General features: G+C 42.6%; 1 protein-coding gene across 3 annotated transcripts in view; it reads right to left on the bottom strand.

The window, feature by feature from the left end:
- The window catches only part of PLEKHA7 (pleckstrin homology domain containing A7), a 370,306-nt gene that overhangs the window by 330,980 nt on the left and 18,887 nt on the right, over nt 1-20,439 (bottom strand). The window lies entirely within an intron of this gene.

The raw sequence follows: 20,439 nt of genomic DNA on the forward strand, positions 1-20,439 counted from the left end.
ATGACATGTTTTCCAAGCTCATGCAGTCCTCCTGCACTGATATGCCTCCATGCATTCAGCTGTGCCCTTCAGTGGCAGAGTCCAGGAAAGCATTAAGTGAGCATGATGAGAAGAGGCAGGATGCAATGCTGAGGCTAATAGGGGAGCAAATGGACATGCCTAGGCATCTGGTGGAGCTGCAGGAAAGCCAACAAGAGCACAGACCACTGCTGCATCCACTGTACAACTGCCTGTCCTCCTCCCCAAGTTCCATATCCTCCTCACCCAGATGCCCAAGAATCTGGGGGGTAGGGAGGAGGAGGAGGCGGCTCCGGGCACCCAGCCACTGCACTCCAGAGGATGGCCCAAGCAACAGAAGGCTGTCATTCAAACAGTTTTGATTTGTAGTGTGGCTACAATAAGCAATATGGCCTTGTCCTTCCCTCCTCCCTCACCTCATCCTATCCTAACCGGGATACCTTATCAGTTATCTCCCCTTTTCTTTTCTTTTAAATTAATAATCAAAGAATGCATGGTTTCAGAACAATAGTGACTATTTCCTTAGCCAGCTGTGATCAAAGCGGGGGTGGGGCGGTTGGCTTACAGGGAGTTAAAATCAACAAGGGGGTGGGTTTGCATCAAAGAGAAACACACACAACTGTCACACCGTAGCCTGGGTAGTCATGAAACTGGTTTTCAAAGCCTCTTTGATGCGCACCACAGCAACCTGTGCTCTTCTAATCTCCCTGATGTCTGGCTGTTCAAAATTGGCAGCCAGGCGATTTGCCTCAACCCGCCATAAACATCTCCCCCTTACGCTCACAGATACTATGGAGCACACAGCAAGCAGTAATAACAATGGGAATATTGGTTGCGCTGAGGTCTAACCTAGTCAGCAAACAGCACCAGTGAGCTTTTAAACGTCCAAAGGCACATTCTACCACCATTCTGCACTTGCTCAGCCTGTAGTTGAACTGCTCCTTACTACTGTCCAGGCTGCCTGTGTACAGCTTCATGAGCCATGGGAGCAAGGGGTAGGCTGGGTCTCCAAGGATAACTATTGGCATTTCAACATCCCCAACAGTAATTTTCTGGTCTGGGAAGTAAGTCCCTTCTTGCAGCTGCTCAAACAGCCCGGAGTTCCTGAAGATGCAAGCGTCATGCACCTTTCCCGGCCATCCCACGTTGATGTTGGTAAAACGTCCCTTGTGATCCACCAGTGCTTGCAGCACCATTGAGAAATACCTCTTGTGGTTTACATACTGGTTGGCAAGGTGGTCCGGTGCCAAGATAGGGATATGCATTCCGTCTATCGCCCCACCACAGTTTGGGAAATGTGCAGGTCATAGTGGATGACTTTGCTGCAATGGGGTTCCCTGAGTCACTACCCTTGGTAGCAGAACATCAGTGATTGCATTGGCTACTTGGATCACAGCAGCTCCCACAGTAGATTTGCCTACTCCAAATTGATTCCTGACTGACCAGTAGGAGTCAGGCATTGCAAGCTTCCACAGGGCTATCGCCACTCACTTCTCAACAGACAGGGCCGGTATTCCTGTGCTTCAGGGCGGGGGAAAACAACTCACAGAGTTCTAGGAAAGTGGCCTTACGCATGCGAAAGTTTCGCAGCCACTGGGAATCATCCCATACCTGCAACACTATGCAGTCCCACCAGTCTGTGCTTGTTTGCCAGGCCTAGAATCAGCGTTCCACTGTATCAACCAGCCCCACTGCTGCCATGATGTCCCAATTGCCACAGCCCATGCTTTCAGGAACGTCTGTGTCCATGTCCTCATCACAATCATCCTCATGCTGCCGTCTCTTAGCCAGGTTCTGCACATACTGCAGTATAATGCATGAGGTGTTTATAATGCTCGCAACAGCAGCAGTGAACTGAGCGGGCTCCATGCTTGCTGTGCTATGGCGTCTGCATGGGTAACCCAGGCAAAAAGGCGCGAAATGATTGCCTGCACTTGCTTTCACAGAGCAGAGGGAGGGAGGGGAGAGTAATGACATGTACCCAAAACCACCCGTGACAATGTTTTTGCCCCATCAGGCATTGGGAGCTTAACCCATAATTCCAATGGGCAGCAGAGACTGCAGGGACTGTGGGATAGCTACCCACAGTGCAGGACTCCGTGAGTTGATGCTAGCCATGGTAGTGAGGACACACTCCGCCGACTTAGTGCGCTTAGTGGGGACATACACAATTGACTGTATAAAATCAATTTCTAAAAATCGACTTCTATAAAATCGACATAATGTTGTAGTGTAGACATACCCTAGGACCAATTGAGGTAGCTGCTCTGGGCACTGGGCTCAAGCAGCACTCAGTCACATGGAGAAGGAAGTAACAATCAGAATGGCATAATTTTACACTCACTATTCACGGTTGTAAAAAAACGACACAGAATGCAGGGAAATGGAGAGAAAAACTTTCTGTTTCAGGCTCTGTCACCTGGCATCTATTGTGCTTGAGAGGGTCCTGTGGTATCCATGCAAGCCATGATTCTGTGTGCAGTATTTGTTATAAGCGTCCTTTACAATTTAACATGCAAGTTGATTGGAAGTTCTAAGTGACCACTGAAATATATTTTGGCACAATATTAAGTGGTAATAATGTAATCTTATCTAATTATGACTGTGAGGGCATAGAGAGAGTACTTAATCAAAGAGGAAGGAGCTTTCATGATCATGTAGAATAGGACAAGGAATGCAGCTCCAGCTGAAACTATGGGATAGCAGAGGAATTTTAAGCAAACAGTGAATGTTACTTTTAAATGTATTAATAATTTAATCAAAATTATAAAAATTGATTTTACCTAACAATTTGGAAAGCCTCCTGTTTTGTCATATGCTCAAATGGGAGCTACATTCCCTGTACCCTACTCTTATTGGATTTGAATTCCTGCTGACAAGTATCTGAATGATGATAGCTCTCTCTGGGAAACATTCACAGCATAAAACAGAGTCCTCCCCCCCAAAGCAATACACAAACTACTTAAGGAACCAGCAAAAATCAGATGCCTAAAGAGGGTCCTCAAAGCTTGAGCAAAATTTTATTAGAAACCTTAAGTTTAAGGGAGTTTACCTCTTAAATGTTTACTAAGGCTTTGTCTACACAAAAACATAGCTCAGTGGTTTGAGCATTGGCCTGCTAAACCCAGGGTTGAGAGTTCAATCCTTGATGGGGGCCATTTGGGGATTGGTCCTGCTTTGAGCAGGAGGTGAGACTAGATGATCTCCTGAGGTCCCTTCCAATCCTAATAATCTATGATTGTATCACTTTAAGAAAATTGGTTTAGAAACTGATTTGTATAAATCAGTGCAACTCCCTCAGTGGGTTTAAGAACATTTATACCAAGAAAGTTTCACCAATTTAGCTAAATCATTTTCTAAACCAATATAGTTAAATTGGTTCAATTTTTGTTTATAGACAAGGTGCAAGTATACACAAGGGCCAGATGTTCTCCTCCAATAAAAAGAAGAAATGGTGCACAGAATGGAGTGGACCCTCAGAAAGAAAAGCAGATACACATTACCTTCTCACCCTTAGCTTACACAAACCCTTCCATATCACTTTTGTGATTTAGTTACTGTGTTAAACAAAGAGGTATTGTCTGACTATGGTATGGAGGAGCCACTGTATGTGACAGGTCTCCTTCTCCAAGGACATAAAGGATCAAAAAGATACTGCCTTTCTTAATCCACACAACTAAAACTCCCATCCAAACTCTCATTATCTCCGATCTCAATTACTGCAACATCCTCCGCTCTGGCCTTTACAATTGCAATCTAGTTGTGCTCACTATTCAGAATGCTGCTGCAAAGATTAGTTTTCTAGCCCATCACTTTGACCATGTCACCCCTCTCTTTGCATCCCCCCCAGCTCTCATTTCTCTATCACATCAAACATAATCTGCTTATATTCACTTTCAAGCTCCTTCATGGTCAATTCCAACACTACCTATCATCTCTCATTTACTATCAAGCTGTTGATGCTCATCTCCAAATGGCACATGCCAGCCTCCATTGACCACTTATTTAAACAAGCATTTTCATGATTTCTTCCATGCTGTGCTTCATACTTGGGAAACACTCCCCATAAAATCCACAACGCTACCTCATTATCCACCTTAAAAGCACTCCTCAAAGTTCTCCTTTGCCATGATGTATTTAAAAAAAAAAAAGTCTCCACTGGTGTGCAGAGACCACTGCCTGTCATATTGACCAATATTGTCTCATTGTTTCTCTGTGCTCCCCTCTCTGTCTACATCCATCTGTTGTCTCTTGTCTTATACTTCGTTTGTAGGCTCCTTGGACAGGGACCATCTCTTTGTTCTGTGTTTGTACAGTACAATGGAGTCCTGATCTATGACTAGGCTCTTACTAGGTGCTAGCTAAAACAAATAAATAATAAGGCTTTTAACATTCTGCAAGGTGGCAAATACATGTTGCTATCAGCAGGCTAGTCCATGACAACACAGCAAAAGTTTCTGGCAGCAGGAGACTGAGTGAGTTCTTATGTGTGTTACAGTAGTGGCTAGAGACCCCAACCAGATCAGGGTCCCATGGTGCTAGGTACAAATACATAGCAAGAGGGAGTCCCTGTTCAGAAGAGCTTACCGTTTAAGTAGACAAGACAAAGGGTAGGAGAAGAAAAAGAGACACACGGGTGAAGTGAGTTACCCAAGGTCACGCAGCATATCAGTGACAGAGGTAGAAAAACTCACGTCTCCTGTGTCCCAGGCCAGTGACATATCCAGTAGACCACACTACTTTAAAGCCACTCTTGCTTCACTACCCCTTCCTGCAGTTTATCGCCAAACCCAAAGTCAGTAGGAATATTTCCATTGACCACAGTGGGTTACGGATCAAGCTCTAAATACAGGAAGAGAGTATCTAAGAATTGGGCCCAAAGTCTCTCCTCTGCCCAAGGAGCTATATGAAGTGTTTTCCAGAAAGCAGAGCATTAATCCAGTGTCAGGCCTGGCCTATACCTAAAATTTAGGACAACATTGCTGTATCACTCAGGGGTGTGAAGTGACCTAAACCCTGCTACAGACACCACCAGATCAATGGAAGAATTCTTTCATCAACTTAGCTACCACCTCTTGAGGGGGTGGATTTACTACAGTGATGGAAAAACCCTTTCTGTTGCTGTAGCAAATGTCTACACTATAGTGCTACAGCGGTGAAGCTGCAGCACTTGTAGTGTAGACATGGCCTCAGTATCAAGTGGAGTCTGGCAGATTGCCAAATATTGTATAGCCCTTTGCTGGAAAACGATAATAGTATGTTTATAAACTTAAGGGGGCAAATTGAGTAATTAAAAAAAAACACACACACAAACCCCACAAACACACACAATTAAAACTGTTTACATATCCTAAAAACTTGTGAGCTGAGACTTGAGACATTCTACAAATTGAGGAGAAGTATTCTAGTGTTTATCTCTGGTTCTTTTTTTGCTATCCATGAACAGCTGTCATGGAATAAGCAAAATTTCTGCTGCCTAATTTGAAAGGGAAAACAGCCTCCCCTCTGGCATTCTGCACCCAAGTGAACCATTTCTGTAGAGCAGTCTTTCAAATTTCAAGTAATAAAATGTTTGATTGCAACTTTCTATAGCTCTAGTCTGGCTACCTACCATTTGCCAGTATCTCTGGAGTGGAATAACACTATTTTTGTGTGGGCAAGAAAGAAATTTAGATTAAAGAATGGTCACAGTGTGGATTATTTATCATGTTTGTGCATTAATAAAGTTGCTTTTCCAAACATTTTGATTTGCATCTGGTGACATTTTTAATCTAATAAAACAGTTTCATTGACATAAATATTTTCTATATCTCTGCCAAATCACCACCAAACAAAATTAACATACAAGGCAAACAACAAAGAACCAGTTAAAATCCCTTTGGCATTCCCCTCGGAATCAAAAGTCACTTAGAATAAACATTTGCCAGCTCAACAATTTGAAATGTCTTATACATATCTTTCTAATAGCCTCTGTAATAATGAACAGAACACAATACAAAGAAAAGACGCCAGCACATCACAAATATGAGGCTGTTGAAAGGATTAAGCATAATCCTATCTCACCAAAGAATAAAGAAAATAAGAAATGGAACTGTGTCATGCTGAATAGCACTGAATCAGATACGTTTATGGCAAGCTTTTTGGTTTTTTGCCCAAAGAATTTTGTGAAGAAGGTCATGCATGAATTATGAGGAAAATGGCATTATTACTAAGGATAACAAGGCAAAAAAAAATCTGATTAATTTGTAAAGGACTTTGGTTCAGCTGGAACACTCTGCCAAGTAAAGACAGAACAGTAGCTTTTTTATTAAGCTTATAAAATCAGCTAACAAGTAGAGAAATCCCACAGTTAAAATGTATTAAAATAATACATTGACTAGCAGATACAGTAGAAATATGAAGGAAATTTTAGCACCATTTGTAGGGACTTTTTACCTAAACATCAATACCATTTCTGCTGGGCGGGGGGGGTGTCTTAATTTTTTATTCTATTAGACTTTGATCTAATATTTTAATTCCAAATACATTATGAAAGAAGGAGGCTCAAACATATTTACCAACTCAGACTACCAAGGATGCTCCTTCTTATCACCTTGTCCTTATTTCAACCCCACTCCCATGCACGGATCTCTCTCAACTCATTTCCCACAAACACCCTCACCCTCTCGCAGTTCCTGGAATATCATGGCAGAAGATTCCTCCACACTCATGAACTGTACTGGCCAAACTGTTCTAAAGGATCCATCATCTTAGACAAGTCTACCATGTTAGGGATCATATTATTTTATAGCATTGCTTGGTCTTACCTATGTAGATGGCATCAAACCAGGTTCTAACTCCATTATCAAAAACCTGTTGTAAAGACCAGGATTCAGATTTACTCCACATGGCATAGACTCTGGCAGCAGTCCCCAGAAGCAGAAAGTCTACCAGGGGATGTGGTGGTGGTAAGTGGTCAGAGCCACTCCTCTGCCACATAGAAAGACTTAGTGACAAAGCTGTCACAGATCCACGGTTCTGGTCTATGCCTCAGCCGATAACCAGTCCCTTGAGAGTGACCCCTTTAGTGTGTGTAGCCCCAAGCACCCACACAATTCCATAGCGGCCCACTCATAGCCTCTAAGACTCCAAAACTGGGCCTTCAGGCATTAGCGATTCCTGTCTTGCTCTCCGCACATCTTTGTGGCTAGTGTCCAGCCAAGCCAGAGTCCTGCGGGAGGCTTGTATTGTACCCCTTCAGGACAATGCTCTCGATGAGTATTTGCAGAGACACCTGGCAGTCTTTTCAAAATGATGCAACAATTTATTAGTCACCTGGCATATAGACTCTGAAAGTCCTTACGTTAACAAAGTCAGGCAAAGGTTAAGATAGTGTTTAGCCTGACCAATGCTAATCCAGGGCTCCCTTGAGCCATGCTGCTGTTGAAGCTCTCTTGGCCTTCTCTCACTGTCTCTGTCCCTTTCTCCAAAGGCCAGCGCTTAACCCAGCCACATGACACCCTTGTCCTTTGTTCTTCAGATGGGGATTTTGCCCTGCTTTCCTGCCAAGAGGTGGGGGAAAAAAAATCGCCTTCCTCTTGGCAGCTGGTTGCTAATTGTGAACGTTCTGGCCATTGGGGTTCCCGTTGTCTTTCCAGTTCCTCCATTCATATGAGTTGGCTTCACCCAGTCCTTTAAGAACCATTCATGCCACCACAGATAGTTATGTGACTCACCACCTCATGTCCCCTGCTTTGCCCCAAGAGCAGCTTTTCAACCTTTTACACTCCATGCATAGCAATGCAAAGTACAGTGAAAACTGAGGCACAGATAGGAATCATAAAAATATTACCAAAATTCCCACTTAGTCACACCAGCACAAACCAAAAATACCTTGTGCTGGCTAGGGGAGAGCCTGTCCAGGGCAGGACACAACTTCAAGCTGCCCACTTCCCCATAGAAACACCGAAGGAGGACAGTCAGTGACATCACCCTAAGAGTGAATCCCAGCTAGGGTACCGGGGGCCATTTACCCATCCCTGCTCCATCGTGGGTGAATATAGTCCCACAGCTGCAACAGTTTGGTAACGTGGTCATAAACTATTTGGTCCTGTTTACATAATCAAGACTAAACTGAGTTATGTGGTCAGGACAGCCAAGACAATTCCTCGACAGTAGAGAGGGGAGTGCAGTGGGACCCTATCCTCCTAGGAGTCTATTGCACTGTTCTCTCCAACAAAACCTCTCTAACCAGGAGCATGGGGAGAACTTGGGGATGCTTACAGGATTTCACTCAAAGGGGGTGGGAAGGTTGTTATTGAAACACTGTCAAAGAAAATTCTTCAGTACATAAAGTCTGTGGGAGTAAGCACAAAAGAGAAAAGCAGGGGCCGTCACCTAATATTGTCAGAGGAGGTAGGGGATGCAAGTGGATTTTGACAGCTTTGGAGTTGGGGACATTTATCGCTGACATTAGGTAGGAGAATTTTTCAACTACGGCACAAACTGATGGGTTAGATGAATTTGTTACTGACAGGTTTTGAGAGAGGGTAGTAGTTAAGTAGGGACATGACCTGTCAATTTTCCTATCCTCCACTTCCTATCATGCTCTGCTGCTTAACTTTAAATGTGAGCTTGCTACCCAGAGGTGACTCCAGTTTGAACTTACCCTTTGAACTGTTGCATGCTGTATAGCAGGAGTAGTCAATTATTTTTTGTCAAGGTCCAGATATAATCAATGTCCAGAATCCAGAGAAAATAATAAAAAATAACGATAAATAGTATATAAAAAGATTTTGCAATCCGTTCAAAAGCATCTGGCAGTCCAGAATTGGCCTGTGTTCTGCCTATTGACTATCCCTGCTATAGAGCAATGGAGTAGGGACGTGTGGGCATTCAATCTTTCAGCACATTATTTCATGTGAGATTTAGATATTGGTGGGTATGACATTCCCCTCTGATGTTATCCAGACTGGTGATCTGCTAGGTCACTCCAATCCTTGACTTTGGGAGCCAGAGACTTACCCTGCACTGCTGTGAGAACCCCCAATCCTGGGCTGTTCACGCATAGCCTCTGGCATATAAACTGCGCCTTAGATTGTGCAACCGAATGACACTAGCCAACACCTCCGGTCCCAGACACAACCAGAGGAACCTCTGTCTTGCAGCGTCCAGTTATGCCTGCTGGACGCTGCAAGCTTATATGAGTTCATCAATTTAACAAAGAAATTGATATGTACCGGGCTGTTATCCCAAGGGGAGTCTATGCTACGCTTCAAACCAAACTCACTGCTTCAGGTAGAACAAACAAACAGATATTAACTATAAAGATAGATTTTAAGTGATTATAAGCCAAAACTTAAGTCAGATTGAAATAAAAGCAAAACGCATTCTAAGCTAATCTTAACACTTTCAATGCCCTTACAAAACTTATCACCACAGACTGGCTGGTTGCTCTTCAGCCAGGCTCTCCCCTTTGATCAGCGATTCAGTCGCTTGGTGTGGTGTCTGTAGATGTAGGTGGAAGAGAGAGAGCATGGCAAATCTCTCTCCCTTTTATCATGTCCTTATAGACCAAGTACAGGATAGGCCCACTGCTCAGTGAGGAGGGAGAAACAGTAACAGGAAACTTGGAAATGGCAGAGATGCTCAATGACTTCTTTGTTTTGGTCTTCACCAAGAAGTCTGAAGGAATGCTTAACATAGTGAATGCTAATGGGAAGGGAGTAGGTTTGGAAGATAAAATAAAAAAAGAACAAGTTAAAAATCACTTAGAAAAGTTAGATGCCTGCAAGTCACCAGGGCCTGATGAAATGCATCCTAGAATACTCAAGAAGCTAATAGAGGAGGTATCTGAGCCTCTAGCTATTATCTTTGGAAAATCATGGGAGACAGGAGAGATTCCAGAAGACTGGAAAAGGCCAAATGTAGTGCCCATCCTTAAAAACGGAAATAAAAACAACCCAGGAAACTACAGACCAGTTAGTTTAACTTCTGTGCCAGGGAAGATAATGGAGCAAGTAATTAAGGAAATCATCTGCAAACACTTGGAAGGTGGTAAGGTGATAGGGAATAGCCAGCATGGATTTGTAAAGAACAAATCATGTCAAACCAATCTGATAGCTTTCTTTGATAGGATAACGAGTCTTGTGGATAAGGGAGAAGCGGTGGATGTGGTATACCTAGACTTTAGTAAAGCATTTGATACGGTCTCGCATGATATTCTTATCAATAAACTAGGCAAATACAATTTAGATGGGGCTACTATAAGGTGGGTGCATAACTGGCTGGATAACCGTACTCAGAGAGTAGTTACTAATAGTTCCCAATCCTGCTGGAAAGGTATAACAAGTGGGGTTCCGCAGGGGTCTGTTTTGGGACCAGCTCTGTTCAATATCTTCATCAACGACTTAAATGTTGGCATAGAAAGTATGCTTATTAAGTTTGCAGATGATACCAAACTGGGAGGGATTGCAACTGCTTTGGAAGATAGTGTCATAATTCAAAATGATCTGGACAAATTGGAGAAACAGTCTAAGGTAAACAGGATAAAGTTTAATAAAGACAAATCCAAAGTGCTCCACTTAGGAAGGAACAATCAATTTCACACATACAGAATGGAAAGATACTGGCTAGGAAGGAGTATGGCAGAAAGGGATTTAGGGGTTATAGTGGACCACAAGCTCAATATGAGTAAACAGTGTGATGCTGTTGCAAAAAAAGCAAACATGATTCTGGGATGCATTAACAGGTATGTTGTGAGCAAGACATGAGAAGTCATTCTTCCGCTCTACTCTGCGCTGGTTAGGCCTCAACTGGAATATTGTGTCCAGTTCTGGGCACCGCATTTCAAGAAAGATGTGGAGAGATTGGAGAGGGTCCAGAGAAGAGCAACAAGAATGATTAAAGGTCTAGAGAACATGACCTATGAAGGAAGGCTGAAATAATTGAGTTTGTTTAGTTTGGAAAAGAGAAGACTGAGAGGGGACATGATAGCAGTTTTCAGGTATCTAAAAGTATGTCATAAGGAGGAGGGAGAAAACTTGTTCATCTTAGCCTCTAAGGACAGAACAAGAAGCAATGGGCTTAAACTGCAGCGAGGGCGGTTTAGGTTGGACATTAGGAAAAAGTTCCCAACTGTTGGGGTGGTTAAACACTGGAATAAACTGCCTAGGGAGGTTGCGGAATCTCCATCTGTGGAGATATTTAAGAGCAGGTTAGATCAATGTCCATCAGGGATGGTCTAGACAATATTTGGTCCTGCCATGAGGGCAGAGGACTGGACTCGATGACCTCTCGAGGTCCCTTCCAGCCCTACAATCTATGAATCTATGGCCTTTCTTCCCTCTTGGCTTTGCCGTCCCCACTTCAGTCAGGTGAGTATTACCTCATCACAGTTCCAAACTGACCAAAGGAAGGGGAGAGACTCCCTTGAGAGGCCTTGGCTACACTTGCGAGTTACAGCGCAATAAAGCACCCTAGCTCACTCCGCAGCAAGGCACATAGAATGCTCCGACTCCACAGCTACAGCGCTGCTGGTACTCCACCTCAACAAGTGGAATAACGTTTGCTGTGCCCTCACAGGAGCGCCACGGCGCCAGTTTGAACGAGGTGTTGCGTTACTGCGCTGTGATCAGCCTCCAAAAACGTCCCATAATCCCCTTAAGTCAAGTAGACACTCTTGTCATTGTGAAATCAGCTGCAGGAATGTGGAAATGCCCTTTCAAAGCTCCATTTCAGAGAAGCCAGCTGCTCATCAGCTCAGAGAAAAAGCAAACATTTACTGTTTGATTTGAGTGAATGAGAGAGAGGCGGGGGGGAGGGTCGGGGGGTCTGAACTTACAAGACAGCATGCTGACACATAGCACCCCAAAAACCCACTCTCTCTCCCCCCACATACACACAACACACTCCCTGTCACACTCCACCCCACCCACCATTTGAAAAGCACGTTGCAGTCACTTGCATGCTGGGATAGCTGCCCATAATGCACCGCTCCCAGTGCCGCTGCAAGTGCTGCAAATGTGGCCACGCCAGTGCACTGGAAGCTGTCAGTGTGGATAGATTGCAGTGCTTTCCCTACTGCGCTCTACAAAGGCGGGTTTAACTCACAGCGCTCTACATCTGCAAGTGTAGCCATGCCCTAACAGCTTCTTTTGTTGCTGCCTAGGCCAGTGTCCTTTGTTCCTGAGAGGCTGGGCTTGGTTTGTCCCATACCTGCCCTGATGAGGTATGAACTGCCTCTCTGTTCTTGGAGAGTTTTTGCATGGGCTTGCCTTAGGCCAGGAGGATACATTTTTCAGCCTCATAACTGTATACATGAAATTATAACCTATAACATAACAATTACTATAACATCACTATAACAACCATGCTCATTGCATCATGAGCCTTCCGAAGACACCCGACATGACAAACTTTGCATTGGATACCAAACAATCATTTTACAAGGATGAACATGGGGGGTGCTGGGTGTTCCCCCGAGGTACCGAGCATCACAGTGGGCTAAACTACACAACAGTTAACTGGTGAGGAGGCTTCGTAGCTAGGCTTCCAGTTCAAATCAATACCACAAGGATGGCAGAGCACTGGGAAACCATCTGATAACCTGTAATCAAACCACCTTGAATTGTGAACCAGTCAACTGTAACATATTCTATGTAGGTTCTTATACCGTGCTCTTCATCATAGTACCTGACTGCCTTCCAATAGTGCATTAAGCAACCTGCCTCACATCTAGCTTGTTTGAGTTCTCTCATCCTTGCCCAGGGGGAGAAGTGCATGTAGTGAAGTGTTTGGTTTTATATCACACACACACACACAGAGACAGGTTGCTGTTTGTTAGAGAAGGCAAGGTCAAAGGAATACACCTTGCACTTTGAGAAGGAAGTGGTGATGGTTGTACTGGGTCAGTACTTTGAAGAGAGACCTCCAAGGAACAAATAAATGCTGCAGGAAGTTGATTTTGTAGGTGGTACTTTCCTCTCTAAGTCAGTTTTTGATCAGTGGCCCAGCCTGGTGTTTGCGGGGGGACACTGTACTGCTAGAGGTGTTGTCTTTCAGATAAAATGTAGAGACAAAGTCCTGTTCACTTGTGCTGATTAGAGATTTCTTGGTACCTGGCTAAATTCCAACTCAAATAGTTACATTCTGCTCACGTACATTCCTCCCACATTGTCCTCTCTATGTAGTATTCTACCCTTCCTGACCATAAGCATCACCGTCTGTCAGGACTGGCTCTACAGTTTTCGCCGCCCCAAGCAGCGCACCGAATTGCCGCCGCGGGCGGCGGGGGCAGTCCATGTGCCCTTAGGGCAGCAGGCGCGTTTCCGTGGTGGCGACAATTCGGCGGCAGTTTCTATGTTTAGCTGAAGCCACCACGGACAGCTAAATATAGAAGCTGCTGCTGAATTGCCGCCACCGCAGAAACGCATGTGCCACTCTAAGGGCACACGGACTGCCCCTGCTGTCTGCGGCGGCAATTCGGCATGCTGCTTGGGGCAAAACAACAGGGACTGCCGCCCCTTGAAGATTGCCGCCCCAAGCACCAGCTTGGAATGCTGGTGCCTGGAGCCAGCTCTGCCATCTGTAATTAAACAGCTGCTACATTTCACTGCGGAAGCAGGTGAGCTGACCCCTACTTCCATCTCCTAGTGGCATAGAGAGGCTTTATCATCATTTGTAACATGCTGTAAGTACCTCAGCTGAAAGATGCTATATAAGTGCAAAGAATTACTTTATTGAAATTGGGACAAAGGACTGGTTTCAGCTATAACAGGCCGGAAATGTAAAACTGGGACATCCATAGAAAACTAGGGCATGATGTGTGTGAGGTGCAGAGAGTTTTTGGACATGAGGAGGAGAATGCCCAGGGAGTTCAATCTTTGTTTGTTTTTTAAATGTTTCCTGTGCCGTAAATAAATTAATTTATTTCCATTTCCAGATACCTCATTTTAAATCTTGCTTAGGTCTCAAGGGGAAGAAGATGGGTGATTTCAGTGTAATCCTTTCAGAAATTTATTCTGTTCACATGAGCACTGTTCAGCACAATTAGTAATTCTCTGTAGGAGAAGCCAAGCACTGAAACATATGAGTTATTACAAGCTTAGGTTAAGGAGGACAGGGTTGCACTGACAGCCTTTACAATGATACCCTATACCTTATGAGGTCCAGCAGCATGATATTTGAAAGGGACATTAATGAGCCTTGGAATACTACTGCATCTTACTGTACTTATACAGCAGAAGAGGGCAGGGCAAGCTGTGGCCTCTCCCCTGAATACTGCCAGGGAAAGAAGTAAGGGTGCAGAGTTGTCTGATTTAGAAGACATTGCTGTCATTTTTACTGTAGATTAAAAAGAGATTGTATAATTTCAGAATTAAATCATAGGAAGAGGAAGGGTTGTTTGTACAAAACTATAGGGATGTTAAATTGCAAGTAGGGTAATCCTACATGTGAATATCCCAGAAGGCATCTCCAAGATCTCACTGCCTATTTAATGGAACTACTGTGAATTTATTTTGGGTATCAGCCACCTTCCATGTTAATCAGTTCCCAGGTTGCCTATTGTTCCTACTTATCCAGGCCAATTTATTGAAATTAAGTCAGTTTACCTGCTGGTGTACATGACATGAATTCACTGTATTTCCTGACATTCCTGACACTAGCTCCTGGAAAAGTTATAAACAACAACATGATAAAAAGGACTATTCATTTAAAGCTCTTCTATACAGAGCTCAAATTATTTAAGTCTGTTACCTTGCAGGTACAATACACCGTGTTCTTTTTATACAATCTGCCACTTGAGACACTAAACTAAACAGATATTCTAGGCCAAATTCTACTCCATTTCAATGGATTTACCCTGAATTTACATTGGTAAAAGACAGAAGAATTCACCCTCACCAATTATGCAGCCTGACAGTCTGAGATGACCTCTTAAAGTAACTGTCGTGTATCTGTTACACATCATGGATCAAGCATCTCTGTGTCTAACATTTCTAAGTTTTGTCTCAGATGGGCAAGCGTAATTCACATTACTAGTGCTCTATGCCCCTGTTCCTACAATCCTGGCAAACCATTCTCAGTGACAAAGAGGTGAAGACGACAAAGGCAACAATGAAAAAGACATTATTAAAACCAGTAAAACATTCAACAATAATGAGGCTTCAAAAAAAATCACTCTCCTAAGAAACTAGTTGCCTGAGGTTGGGTTTAATCTCTGCCCAAAGTGGCAGAAAAAAGGACATCTGGGTGAGACGTGCAACCTTTATTACTTCCTCACTCAGATCCTGACTACTCATTTCCTGTCCCCATTCATTGCTTCCAAAGGGAGGGCTTAGGAGGGATTTCATTCCTATGTCAGCAGCATGGCTCACACAAGGACTGAAGTGAGGGCAACTTCTCCCCAATGCTGTGGTTATTGGAGGTGGTATTTAGTTTGGGCCTCTAGGTATTACCATAATAATAATAATACATTATAGATAAGGCTGAATCAAAGCCACAGATCAAAACACCCTCAAAGCCTAGGAAGAGTTCTGATCTGGAAAAGAACTTAACAGCTCAAGCCCACCTCTACTGTAAATGGACTTGCACTGAGTTTCATTTCCAGGATGACTATCCTCCAGCAGAGCGAACAGATTTGCTGCATTGCTATTTCTGGTGACCACTAGTTTTTTGACTAGGGATACTTAGAAGAAATCTAAAAATACTATAGAGGTAAATTATAAAATTCAAAATTCTGCATTCCCTCCCTTTGAATCCCATATTTTTATCCTTCAGGATGCAAGGTGACAAGACCAGCAAGTAGAGGAATAATTATTTTTTGTTCCAGAGTCTCTCTCTCTCACGTGAAAAAAGATTGGTCAAGAATAGGTGACCAATCTTATTTAATCTTTTTATTATTGACTTTGGCACAAAAAGTGAGAATGTGCTGATAAAGTTTGCGGATGACACAAAGCTGGGAGGTATTGCCAATACAGAGAGGGACTGGGATTTCATACAGGAAGATCTGGATGACCTTGTAAACTGGAGTAATAGTAATAGGATGAAATTTAATAGTGAAAAGTGCAAGGTCATGCATTTAGGTATTAATAACAAGAATTATTGTTTAAACTGGGGATGCATCAGTTGGAAGTAACAGAGGAGGAGAAGGACCTTGGAGTATTGGTTGATCACAGGATGACTATGAGCCGCCAATGTGATATGGCTGTGAAAAAAGCTAATGCGGTCTTGGAATGCATCAGGCGAGGTATTTCCAGTAGAGATAAGGAGGTGTTAGTAACATTATACAAGGCACTGGTGAGACCTCATCTGGAATACTGTGTGCAGTTCTGGTCTCCCATGTTTAAGAAGGATGAATTCAAACTGGAACAAGTACAGAGAAGGGCTACTAAGATGATCCGAGGAATGGAAAACCTGTCTTTTGAAAGGAGACTCAAAGAGCTTGGCTTGTTTAGCCTAACCAAAAGAAGGCTGCTCTCTATAAATATATCAGAGGGATAAATACCAGGGAATGAGAAGAATTATTTAAGTTCAGTACCAATGTGGACACAAGAACAAATGGATATAAACTGGCCATCAGGAAGTTTAGACTTGAAATTAGATGAAGGTTTCTAACCATCAGAGGAGTGAAGTTCTGGAACAGCCTTCCAAGGGGAGCAGTGGAGGCAAAAAACATATCTGGCTTCAAGACTAAACTTGATACGTTTATGGAGGGGATGGTATAATGGGATAGCCCAATTTTGGCAATTAATTGGTGTTTGACTATTAGCAGTAAATATGCCCAATGGCCTGTGATGGGATGTTAGATGGGGTGGGATCTGAGTTACCACAGATAATTCTTTCCTGGGTGTCTGGCTGATGAGTCTTGCCCACATGCTCAGGGTTTAGCTGATCACCATATTTGGGGTCTGGAAGGAATTTTCCTCCAGGGCAGATTGTCAGAGGCCCTGGGGGTGTTTCGCCTTCCTCTGCAGCATGGGGCACTGGTCACTTGCTGGAAGATTCTCTGCACCTTGAAGTCTTTAAACCATGGTTTGAGGACTTAAATGGCTCAGACATAGGTTTGATACAGGAGTGGGTGGGTGAGATTCTGCGTTGTGCAGGAGGTCAGACTAGATGATCATAATGGTCCCTTCTGACCTTAAAGTCTATGATACAGAAGTACTCAGCTTAATTAAAGGGCTGCATATGGGGTCATGTAGTGCAAGAAGAGAACGACACAGGTTTTTCAGAAAGCCAAGCATATTTCATAAGATGGGTGAGGTAACATTTTATTGGACCAACTTTTGTTGCTGCAAGAGAGAAGCTTACGAGCTTGCATAGAGCTCTTCTTCAGGTCTGACCTGAAGCTCAAAAGCTTGTCTCTTTCACCAACAGAAGTTCTCTTATTAGACTATTACCTTGTCTCTCTAATGTCCTGGGACCAACACAGATACACCACCACTGCAAATAAGTGTATTTCATGTCTCAATTAACATTGGTATAGTAAGGAATCAAGTAAAGAACACTCCTAGGTATTAGAACAACCATGTCACTGGTACAGGATTGTTTAGAACGGTTATAAGAAATTCAATTGCTTTTTTATTTTACTTGGCATGTTTTCTAAAGTTTATCTGAAATTTTAATAAAACAGGAAGTATTAGGACTGGTTGAAAATTTCTGGATCTCACTGCTAAAAAATTAGGGTGACCTATTTCCAGCAGATACTAGCACCTTGGATTTAGCTGATATCGTGCCCCCCCAAAACTGAGAAATTAGAGCCAAATGGCTCCAGAGGTGAATTGTTCACCATGGAGTGTAGCCCTTGCCACAGTAGGACAACTTGAGGAGTCCAGATTTGTGAGGGAAGAAACATTGGTGTGAAGGGAGGGTCAGAGTGTGTGTCTGGGAGGGCATAGGACAATGCCAGAATTTGGATAAATATCTGAAGTCTTGCCCCTGGGGAGGTTTTCCATCACTATGCCATCAGCTTGATTTTGAACAGACTAATTCAGCATTACATGTAGATTGCACTGCTTATTAGGGAGGGAAGATTAGGTCCAGTTCCTCCTGCACTATCTCAAATGTGGTGGGAGGGAAATAGTAAACTCATTTGAAACAATTTTAAAATAAAATTTGTATTGGAATTTTTAAAAAGGAGTAGTAAAACACAGTTGCATAGTAGGAGAAATAAAATGGCTGATTCTGAGTGTATCGCCATCTACAAAATTGATTTTTACTTAAATTATTCCCCGTGAAGTCTCTGGAACACCCTAAAAACTAATCTAAACTGTCAGAGGTGGCAACAAGCCTGTAGTCTGAAAGAGCAAGCACTGCCAAAAGGGCTGAGACAAACAGAGCCACTCCACCTTGTGAATGGAATCTTAGCCACGTAGCCTGGACTTTGGTTAGAACACTCTCTCTTCTCAAAGATACAATTACTCCTGGGGGGATTCCGCACCAAAAAATTTAAAGTTCTGCACACAATATTTTAAAATTCTGCTAATTTTATTTGTCAAAATAACTCACCAAAATAATTGAAACTGGCTTGATTATGTAAATTTACTTCAAAATACTTGTCAGCAAGTGTGCCTGTAACAATACAGACACACACAAAAATACCCGCTGCCCTCAGGACATGCTGGGAATTGCAGCAGCCAGAAAACCTCTAGCTCCCTCTCCCAGCAGTGTCTTTTATGTGTGAGCTGGGCTCTGCTGGGCCCAGTGGCAGCTAGAAGTACTGCAGCCCATTTCTGGGGTGGGGGAAAGGAAATTCTGAGCGCATGTTAATTTCTGCAAAATTCTGCATTGTACAGTGGTGCAGAATTCCCTCAGGAGTAATTATAATGGTGGACATACTAGGCATGAAATCAACTCTTGGCACTGTTCACTCCACACTGTGGGGTCAGACTGCCCGGAGTTTCATTTGGATCCCCAAATCAGTCCACGAATACAATTTTTTGTACCAAGTGCAGGATTTATAATCCTATTAAGGATACCCGTGTTTGATAATTGGGCTTTTGCTATCTCTACTGTTTGGGAGGTGGGGGGTAGAGGGAGGAAGGGAAGATGTAGAGAGTGTGGAGTACTAGATAGTTCTATTCTTAAACAAAAATTCCATCAGAAACTCTGCATCTATTGCCAAATACAAAAAGAACCAATGTCCTGTAAGCTCATACTTCACACAGACAATACCAATTTTTATCAGCTGATGAAAGGGAAAGAACTGATCACAAGTTAAACAACATTTCATGTGTTAGTGAACAAAAACTACAAGATGTTCTCCTATGACAGAATTTCAGGATAAATCAAGAACTCAGCTTGATTTATTACTGGGTGAGCAGCCTAACAACTAATCTAAAAACATATGTTTTATTCAGACATTGTGCCAATAGGTTTAATAGCCTCATACAAAAGTCTTTCAAAGCCAGAAAATTAAATCTGACTTTACAGAATCTGTGAAATGTTCATGACCATGTTTTATAATGGGCATTAAAAAAAATAAGACATTTAGAATTAAGCTTGAATTTAACCAAAAGCATTCTGTGAAATCCAAACATTACACAGATAGCTGTGGCTGTAAATTCATTATTTCTACCTGAATTCTATGGGGGTTGCTGTTGTCATGGTTAGAACACTATACTAAATAAGATTTTATTCAGAGCACTAGTTTCTGCATTCATGTGTCAAAACAATGTAATATTTCTCCCTGTCCTGAGTATTAATGGAATGGAAACAAGATTGCAAGTCTCTAGCAAATCCATCAGTCTCACATTACTATGTGTTGGATATAGGCCTAAGATTTAAATTAAATATATGGTTATTGCTTATAGCTATAATCAGCAAGGTAATCTAACTTAATTTCAAAGCAATCTATATTTTGAGGTATAGTTGAAAGGTACAATTCCTGCCATTGCATCACTCATGTAATTTTCATATGTAGAAACTGAATACCTTGGCCTATGAAATTGTGTTCAATATACCGTTGGGGAAGCTCATAGGTATATTAGAACAAAAACAGAATAATCTCTTCTAAAAATGTGGTTTAATAGTCCCTATACCTCTTCCTTGCATAAAATCCCTGTACATCTTCCTTGTACAACATTTATTCAAACTGAGAATTAAACTTCAAGACAAAACACAGCCTCTAGAGATTAAATATAGGCATTTCAAACTTGCACAAGTGTATTATGCTATCCTTGCTTATCAGATTTAAAAAAAAACAGTTTATACTCTGGTACATTCATAACCTGTTCAGGAAAATCCAGAAGATATGAATGGTTCTTAATTTAGGATGCAAGTCATTCCAATCATAGCAGCACGTAGAAAGTTGAATGATTTGTAGATATTATGCATATTTAAATAAGAGAAGACAGCTATTTTTAGTTAGACATCCAAATCCAGTTCAGACTACTCCTTACTCAGGATCCTCATCCTGAGTTATAAGACCATGCAGAATGT

This window comes from Mauremys mutica, chromosome 4, assembly GCF_020497125.1.
Source record: "Mauremys mutica isolate MM-2020 ecotype Southern chromosome 4, ASM2049712v1, whole genome shotgun sequence".
NCBI lineage: Eukaryota > Metazoa > Chordata > Testudines > Geoemydidae > Mauremys > Mauremys mutica.